We start from the raw sequence: 8512 nt of genomic DNA on the forward strand, positions 1-8512 counted from the left end.
AGACGCTAGCCCAGTCCGGCGTTGCGAAGGAAACACGCATGCGCACGACTGACTCGCATCTGGAGGATCGGGCTGCGCATGCCTGGGGGTGCTCGCGCCGCTTGCGCGCCGAGGAGCGGACCGCGCCTGCGCACTTCGTGCTGTTGGAGTGATTCCTGACTTCCCCGCCCCCTGCCGCTGGAGTGCAAGGAGCTGATTGCGGCGGCTGCGCGTGCGCATAGTTGAGAACGCCGCTCACTGTGGTAGCGCACGCATGCTCAGGGCGCCCCCTGGGTGGAGCGCATGCGCAGCAAGGGGTATTTAAATCTAAGCGGGGTGCTCGTTCCTTGTCTTAGTAGCCTTAGGTTAAGGGGGTAGAGTGGGGGTCAGCTTTCTGACTTCTCGTGGGGCATTAGTAGGTAAACGAGGTTCTGGAGCAGGGTCTTGGACCTGGGTTGGGGTGTGGCTTGGAGTCATCCCTGACCTGCTTTGGCCCTTGTCAGTGTAGCAAAGGGTAGGAGCCCCAGGGTGCAGTAGATACCTGTCCTTTGGGAGCCTGCCTGCCTGGGAAGTGCAGCAGTGACTGCTGCAAAGTCCCTTGGAGCTCAGGCTTTGGGCCATTCAGTATCTGTGCAGGTGCCACAGCTGCTGCCAAAAGCAGGAACTTTCCAGGCAGACCACAGAGCAGGGCAGGAGCCCTGAGTCTCTCTAGAAAGGCCTGTCAGAGCTGTAACTGCTGTCACCCGACACCTGTGGACTGTCACAGCTAGGAACCTGGTGCTGCCTATAATGTATGTTTTGTTACTAGGTATCCCACATAATAGTCAAATCTAGCACCAAAATGAATGATTTCCCAACAGTGGCCTCTTGAAAGGTGTAATACAGTGCTTGGTCTCTTTCAGGCTACAATCAGGTGTGTTCCTCTGTCAGTGTAGACCAGTGGTTCCAAATTTTTTTTTTTTTTTGTACCAGGACCCGTTTGTATGCACTGGCCAGTTCCACCGCAGGATGTTAAGTACCTAGCCTCCTGCCAGCTTGTGAGCAGAAACCTGTGGTTTCTGATATTTTTCTCCTTTAAAGGAGAACATTTGGTGCCAGGGAAATTGTAACTACTTCTTTAAAGGTGAATCTGTGGTTTTTCCACATTTTTCCAAGATCTTTGTGACTCCGTTCATATATTCTTGCAACCTGCTGTTGGGTCGCGATCCACCGGTTGAGAAACGTTGGTGTAGAAGAGTTGCAGCGGTGGAGAGGGGTGTGCACACCAACCTTCATTCTATCCTGCAAGAACCCAAGGAGTGCCGTTGTATTTGACTTAAATCCAAGGTCTTTAGTTTTGTAAAATCTTTTAAGAATTCTCTAACCTTAAGGCTTTTCTACATGGGGAGTTGTGTTGCAACATTGCAAGCTGTACTTGCTTACTTATACCAGTAACATTTTCCTTTTTGAAGGTAAGCCCGAACGTACCCCAGTTCTCTGTTGACATATATATGAAACTTTGCATATGTTGAAGTCTTTCTGGGATGGCAGTCTGAAGATTGTTTTGTCAAGTTTTATTCTTAAGAATATTTTTCTTAGGCTTTGTATATATGTACTTTTAGAACGTTGTGTTACAGCAGATGAATGTCAGTTTAATATTTATTAGTATTTCTAACTGGGGAACTTATTTTCTGATTCTTACAAGTTAGCAGCCTTGAACTGTGGAGATTTTATAGTAGTGGTGCTCAACCCAATCCTCCCAGGGTAGGGAGGGAAGAGGGCATAGCCTACTCCCAACCTGGGGCCTGACCCTAGTCCTGAGGTCAGGTCTAGAGGTAGAGGGCATGGCCTGGCCCTGATCCAACTGTGTGGGGCCTGGGGTTTGGGAATGTAGCACAGGGAAGGGTAGCTGTATTAATGGCCACTGCTTCCATGCCACCAAATTTCCCATGGGCCAAATGCAATGGGTCTAAGGTCCTGCAGGCTGGAGGTTGAGCACCCTGTTTTAGTATCTCATAGTCCTCCTCACTTACAAGCTGTGTTTAATTTTGCTGACCTAAGAAGCAAATACTTCATGCTTTGTATAGAACACAGCCACTAGTTTGAATGGTGATATTTGGTGAGTGAAGTAACCCAGATATCTTACTTGGATCCTTATAAGGGAAGTATCTGCTTGAGTCTTTGTAGTATAAGTACTTAGTTAATCCCACTGGACACAATGGAATAGTTACTACTTAACATTCATTTTGCACAAATATTGGTTGTGTCAAGAACTCTTCAGTATCTTTTGTGGGGAGAGGGTTGTATTTCTTGTGCCTGATAATGAAAACAGTTTAGTCTGCCAAGATAATGTTCTGGCTTTCTTGTAACTGGAGAAGACAAGTTATGGGTAGGGTGACCATATGTCCCGGATTGGATGGGACAGTCTCGAATGTCACAGGTGGTCTCAGCATCTTGGTCACTGGAGAAAATTGATGTAAGTGTCCTGGGTTGGCATGACCTTGCTAGCACATACCTAGCTCCTGACTCAGGAGCCGGGCACATGCTGGCAGTTTCTCACCAGTCCAGAACTTTTGCTTCAGTTTTCTCCAGGGAACCCAGCCAATGGGCTGCAGGGAAGGTCGCTTGTGCAGTAGAGTCCGGGACAGGGGGAAGGAGCCGTGGGGGTTGTGTGTGCACATGCACACCATGCTGTCCTGCCCAGCCCCATTCCTGGGCACCATGAGTGTATGCATGTGTGTGCGCTGCACTGTTCTGCCTGGCCCTGCTCCTGGGAGCTGTGGGATTGGAGGGAAGTGCTGTGTGCATGTTGGTGCCCCCTGGTCCCTCCCCATCCCGGATTTCCCTGCTCTTATTGGGGGACAAAGTCTGTTGGGATTTATTTTGTGTAAACCTGAAATTTGGCTTTATTTTTAAAATATTTTTGTATAACTGACCTGTTTAAGGCAACCCACAGCTATTGGATAGAATAGGATCTAAATATTCTGTGAAATAGGCAGTCATCTGCAAATGCTTCTACTTGAGCTCAATTTTAAGCACATTGTTAGTTCAACTAAATCAGTATTTTCTGGATATCAATATTTCACACACGCATGGAATGAAACATGGTGCACATCTAGATCTAGATCTAGAATTCCAGCTCTGTTGTAGGTTAGTGTGAGACTTGCCTCTTTGGATCCAATAAAGGACAGACTCATGTAAGTTAGAGTGCTGGTGACTTAACTTAGTGTACTACTGCAAATGTAATGTACTCTAGAAGCTGCATCTCTTGCACTAGTGGCAATAAGTTTAAAGGAGCACCATTAAGTAAACTAGAGTGCCATGTTAACTTTTAGGTATTTGAATTTGTGGTTGTCGTGGCTTACTACTGCCTTTTGCTTTATGACCCACTTAAAGAGACTTTATACTGTTGAAGTATGTGTACAGGGTTTGCTTGCCAGTTCTGTGGGTGACTCTTTTTTTTTTTTAATGCTGCATATAGAACAAAAAGCTTGTATGAAAAATGTTTAGTGAAAATTTACAAAGGAAATTAATGAATATAACTAAAGCTCAGGGTTCCAGTGCTGGCAATTTAATTTATTTGTGTGTGTATTAAACTTACTTTTTTAGTTTTGTGGTGTTCTGTGTGTGCCGTAGAGAGGGGAAATTTCCTTCCACTCCCCAACTCTGCATTTGTAAAGAGGAGCAGACGGAATGACTTTCTATATACTGTACTTGTTTTGGGTAGGCAGATTACAATAAATGTGAAAAAATGTTGATTTATAGGCTAACATGGTATTTGAGAGTCACGATTAATTTATTTAAATAAAGCACTTGTCTGGGGCTAAAATGTTTTGCATAGAGAGAGAGAAGGGAATCGGCTCACTGTCAAAGCCTGACACTTGTATTATGAGAGATGGATTGGATTGTTGTCTTCTTAAAAGTGTAAATCCTTTTTTTAATCTTGGACATGACCATTTCAAGTAAGAGGCCCAGTTTTCTAGAGAGAGACTTTGATGGTCAGGGATCTTGTAGTAGTCTCAAGTGACAAACCCAAACAATTTATATTCAGGCTTCAGAGGATAGAAAAGCTGAAATTTAAGATAACTTCTGAAAAAAAAATAGTCCTGAAAAATGTACTTTAAATAGAATCACTTGGGTACTTGGCAGCGGTTGTCTTTTACACTTGTTGTTCATGTACGGACCTCATTTCATCCTGCTGCCTTTGTGGCTTGCTGATCCTCCTACTGTGCTTCTCTCTTGTAATGCCAAGACAGAAATTACCAAATCAATTCATATCTCTGTGCTTCATCCAACTTTCCTGGAGCCTTCCACAAAAGGAATCATGGCCCTACTTACCAAATCAGATTAATTTGGACTCCCATCAGTCTAATTAATCACCCCCCAGCCCCATCCTTCCTATGTAGCAGCAGACGATTGTTGCTAGTGGCAGTGTCTCACACTGTGGAGGCAGGCATGAGATTGACCAGGTGGGGGACTCTGTTCTGGTCAGTGTAGATCCAGATGCAGCCTACAGGTATTAATTTGTTGGCCTCTTCTATGAGTAATCCTGTTGATTTCCATGGCAGCTTGTCTGCAACTCTTCTCTTCCCCCACCTCCATTCTACCATGTCCTAACTCCTGATAGCACCAAGGAATATTGAAAGGATGGAGAAAGGGGAAGAACAGTAGCCAAATCGATTGTCAGTGAACTTCAGTACCACTGAAGATGATAATTTTTCCATGTAAATAGCCTACTGTGGCTTATCAGAGGAGTGTTGGATCTGACTGACTCTCCTGATGTGGTTAGATTACACTCTGAATACTCATACTCAGCCTAGTTCCAGAGCAAGTGGGATGGGCTAGACTAGAGTCTGACTTACTGGCCCCACTCAGCCCTTTTACACAGTGCCCCATCCCCTGTCTCTGTAGCTCTTCACACAGTCCCTTAGGGACCAACAGCATACAGAGTAGGGGGAGAAGTTGTAGTAGTAGTATTGCTCAGGAGAGTTGGGGAAAATGCAAGTCCTAGATGGAGAGAACTGGATTGAGCAATTGGTCTTAGGCCAGGTGTGCATCAGGGTTATGGAACCAGTAGGGAGATCTGCTTCATAGTTTTTATAATATTTAGATCAGTCATCTTTGGTTACAGTATACCATAAGAAGAGTAAATACAAATGAGCATGGAAACCCATGTCCACCAGAAATAACACTCAGTTTTCCATTCTGCAATTTCAATATGAAGATAAAGTTTATAAAACAGAATCACTTGTGCTGTCCACAATAAAATTCAGCAAGCATTTTCCTTGTTCAGAACTACCTTATTCCACTAGCAAGATGAACGTGTATGTGGCTTGTCTCATGATCATTATGCTGTTTGAAAAGGACACAATAACCACTGGCTGTTCAGTGGAACATCAGCTTGCGTTCTGTGGCCCCGCCTGAGCTTAATACCCAGATTCACTCAATTCTCTGCTTTGCAACAAGCTCCCTTTTAATCCCAACATTTAACTACCCTCAGGACACGCATCAAGTCCTTCAGTCATGCTCAAATGCACAATTACCTGTGACCTCAGCAAGATTACAGTAACTTAACTTAATGGAAAAGTCTATGTGTTTCTATCCTAGTGTGGGGCTCAAGTTAATATTCTGTTTTTAGAACTGGATATATACTTTATGGGTGAATGGGAGTTGAAAGTGGCAGGTAGCCTTTTGATCCAAGTCACCTGTAAGTGTGCTAGGTATAAAACATCAATGGTAGTTGCTTTGTGTGCCAGTGTCTTAACTTCTGTTTCCTTGACCCTTTTAAAAAGTCATTGCAGTGATTAAAATGCACTGGATTAATCTTAACTTTAAAATGTTTTCTGTAGGCTATGAAGACATTCCCCTTGACTATCAGCAGACTTCACAGATGAGAACGTTAGTGTGTAAACAGTAACTTCGCTTCATCTATAAACTATAGCACTTATCTAGGTGATGCAAACAGATGGTCTCTCAAAAGAAAACAAAATACACCACTTTGATAAACTGCAGAGAAACATCTAATGCTGTACTTAATGCTCATTTTTTCAAAGACAGTAAGTTAGGGAAATTAAGGTTTGTTGAGACAAAGTCTTTATTAGTCCACTCTTTCTTCATAAAATAGCAATGAGCACATAGGGAATAAAGTTTATCATTTAATCTATCTCCAGCATGTGTTCAAATAAAATCTCTTGTGGTTTTGGCATCGGCAAATGTTTTTGGCATTGGTAGGTTTTCCCTTTCTCTAGTTCTTTTGTTTACTAATAGTGTTCTGAGAATCTCATTATTTTTAGCAGATTCATATTTTTAAGAGACCAGATACTGACTTTGAAATCAGCGTGTTTTTTCATAAGCATACAAAATAGTAAAATTCCACTTTTAAAACAGCTATTATACAAAGATTTGTAGATTTTTATATAGACAACTGTTAAAGGAAGTAATTCAACCTGTAAATTTTATGGTGAGTAGCTTTATTCCACATAAATGAATTGAAAGAAAAACTTATTCTATGCATGTTTATTTTGGTGGTTTTGGGGGTTATGGGTGTTTTTACCCTGTCAGTACTTTTGAGGTCTTCTGTAGTTCATTGTAGCTCTTGCATTTTGACGTTTAAGGTGCTTCTTCACGTGGTCTATTTAACCTAACTGTGCAAGAAGTTCAGAAGAAATGGCTTTCCATTTTTGCCAATGCAACTCCTGAATTTTCATTTAGTTGTTAGATATGTTAATTATTTTAAATAGGCACTTAAGCTACTTGATATCAGCTATATTCTGTGTTTAGGGAACGTGGACCTATAGGCAGAAACAGGTTAAAAATATGGGTAGTAAGCTTCCCACTAGACTTCATAACTGTTTGACCAGTTATAAAAGGAGCATTGTTGAGGGTGGGTACAGACGTTCAAGGAGGTTAGGGGGAGATTAGATTGTATTTAAAAATGGCTGCCTGGTCTAACTTAGTTTGCCCACACGTGGACCTTACACATCGATCCCTAGTTAGGTCGATCTAAATGCAAACTGTACAGAAGTTCCAGGAATGTTATATCAGTCAAAAAAGGCCAACTCAATCTAATTTAACTGTACCACAGAGGTGCACCAATTTAGATTGGGCATGGTTAGACTGATCTTACTGAACTTCTATACATGGTCTGAGCACAGCCCCAGGGCTGGGAAAGCTCAGTTGCTGGCCTTACCCCTATTGCAACACTTACTACCTTGCTTCATCCCCCCCCCCCCCCCCCCCCCCCCACACACACACACACAGCCTGCCCCTCTCCCTGCACCTGGATATTTTTAGTAGGGGTGCATTGGTAGAGTTTTTTACAGCAGGCACTGCCCAGCTGGGGTGGGGTGGGTGTGGGACAGAGCCGTGGCTCATCTGGGGGGCACAGGGAGTGGGGGCGGCTCCCACTGCTGTGCACTGTTCATCCGGGAGGGCAAGGCAAGGGAGCATGCACCCCCAGAACTGCACCAGGCAGCCCGGGCAGGCTACAGTGCTGCATTTGGGGCAGGTAGCGGCAGTGCAGAGAGGCTGCCGCCACCCCAAATTTCACTATAGCCCCTCCCAGTGTCACCACCGCCTCCCTGAGGGCAGCACAGCATGGCCCCTGGCCCCAGCCTGCAGCTGCAGCCCACCCAGCCTACCCCGCGCAGATCTGGGGGCACACGCCCTGCCCTCCCAGAAAAGCGGCAGGCATAGAGGTGGGAGCTGCTGGATGAGTGGCGTGCAGCAGCAGGAGCCATCGCCTCCCCCGCGGCTCTTAGACAAGCCGTGGCTCCGTCCCACACCTGCCTTACTTCTGGCTGGGCAGTGCCTGCCCCAGCCCCACTCCCTCCCTGACTCCAGGGGGGCGTTGATCTGCTCCCACACGCCCTTTCCCTCCTCTTCCACCACAACAGACTTACCAGCTGCACGCAGCTCTCCACAGTGCCACGCTCTGCTCCTCACTGCCTGTGTGCTGTGCTGTAGCTGCATGGGCTCATGCACAGGCATTTATTGGCCAAATTATCAGCCACATCAGGCCAATATCCGATATAGTCAATTTTCTCTATATTGGTGCCATCCCGCTGTTGGACTGATGAATCGGTGCACCTCTAATTTTTAGCCCCCTGGCTGCTTCCTTATACCCAGATGGACAAACCCCAGCCCCCCCTGCAGACCAGCCAGGCCCCAAAGCCTGCCAAACCTCCCAATCCCACAAGCCACTTCTTGTGCTGGGAGCTGATCAAAGCAAGTTGGGGTGGGCAGGATGAGGGGAGAGTGGGTTGGCTGGGAGGGGGACAGGAGGCCCTGCAATTCTGCGCCCCCCCCACCCCCAGATCCCACCAACCCCACCAGTGGGACCTCCCAGTCCGACTAATTCCCCCCCCCACAAAGCCATCTGCCCCCCCCACGTTATTTCAGTTGGGTTCCCTGCACCAGTGAGTACTGATAAAGCCAGCACCCATACTGGTTTGCAGGACTGGGGGCAGTTTGGTGGCTTTTAATGGGGGATGGGGTTGGTGGGATTAGAGAGGCTCTCTAATCCTGCCCCCCCCCCCCCCCCCCCCCCGCGCAC

At 45.8% G+C, this 8512-nt stretch overlaps 1 protein-coding gene across 7 annotated transcripts in view; it reads left to right on the forward strand.

Moving 5' to 3' along the window:
- The first annotated feature begins 34 nt into the window (after positions 1-34).
- The window catches only part of HDX (highly divergent homeobox), a 103050-nt gene continuing 94572 nt past the window's right edge, over positions 35-8512 (forward strand). For 2 of the 7 annotated variants that reach the window (XM_006026978.3, XM_006026979.3), the window contains exon 1: positions 36-770. The gene's annotated coding sequence lies outside the window, so the exon portion shown is untranslated. Of the gene's footprint in view, positions 771-994; positions 1306-5999; positions 6015-8512 lie in introns of those variants that run through there. The other 5 variants (XM_025208023.1, XM_025208027.1, XM_006026980.3 and 2 more) reach the window with 4 other exon arrangements.

This window comes from Alligator sinensis, unplaced genomic scaffold (genome assembly GCF_000455745.1).
Source record: "Alligator sinensis unplaced genomic scaffold, ASM45574v1 scaffold666_1, whole genome shotgun sequence".
NCBI classification, from domain to species: domain Eukaryota; kingdom Metazoa; phylum Chordata; order Crocodylia; family Alligatoridae; genus Alligator; species Alligator sinensis.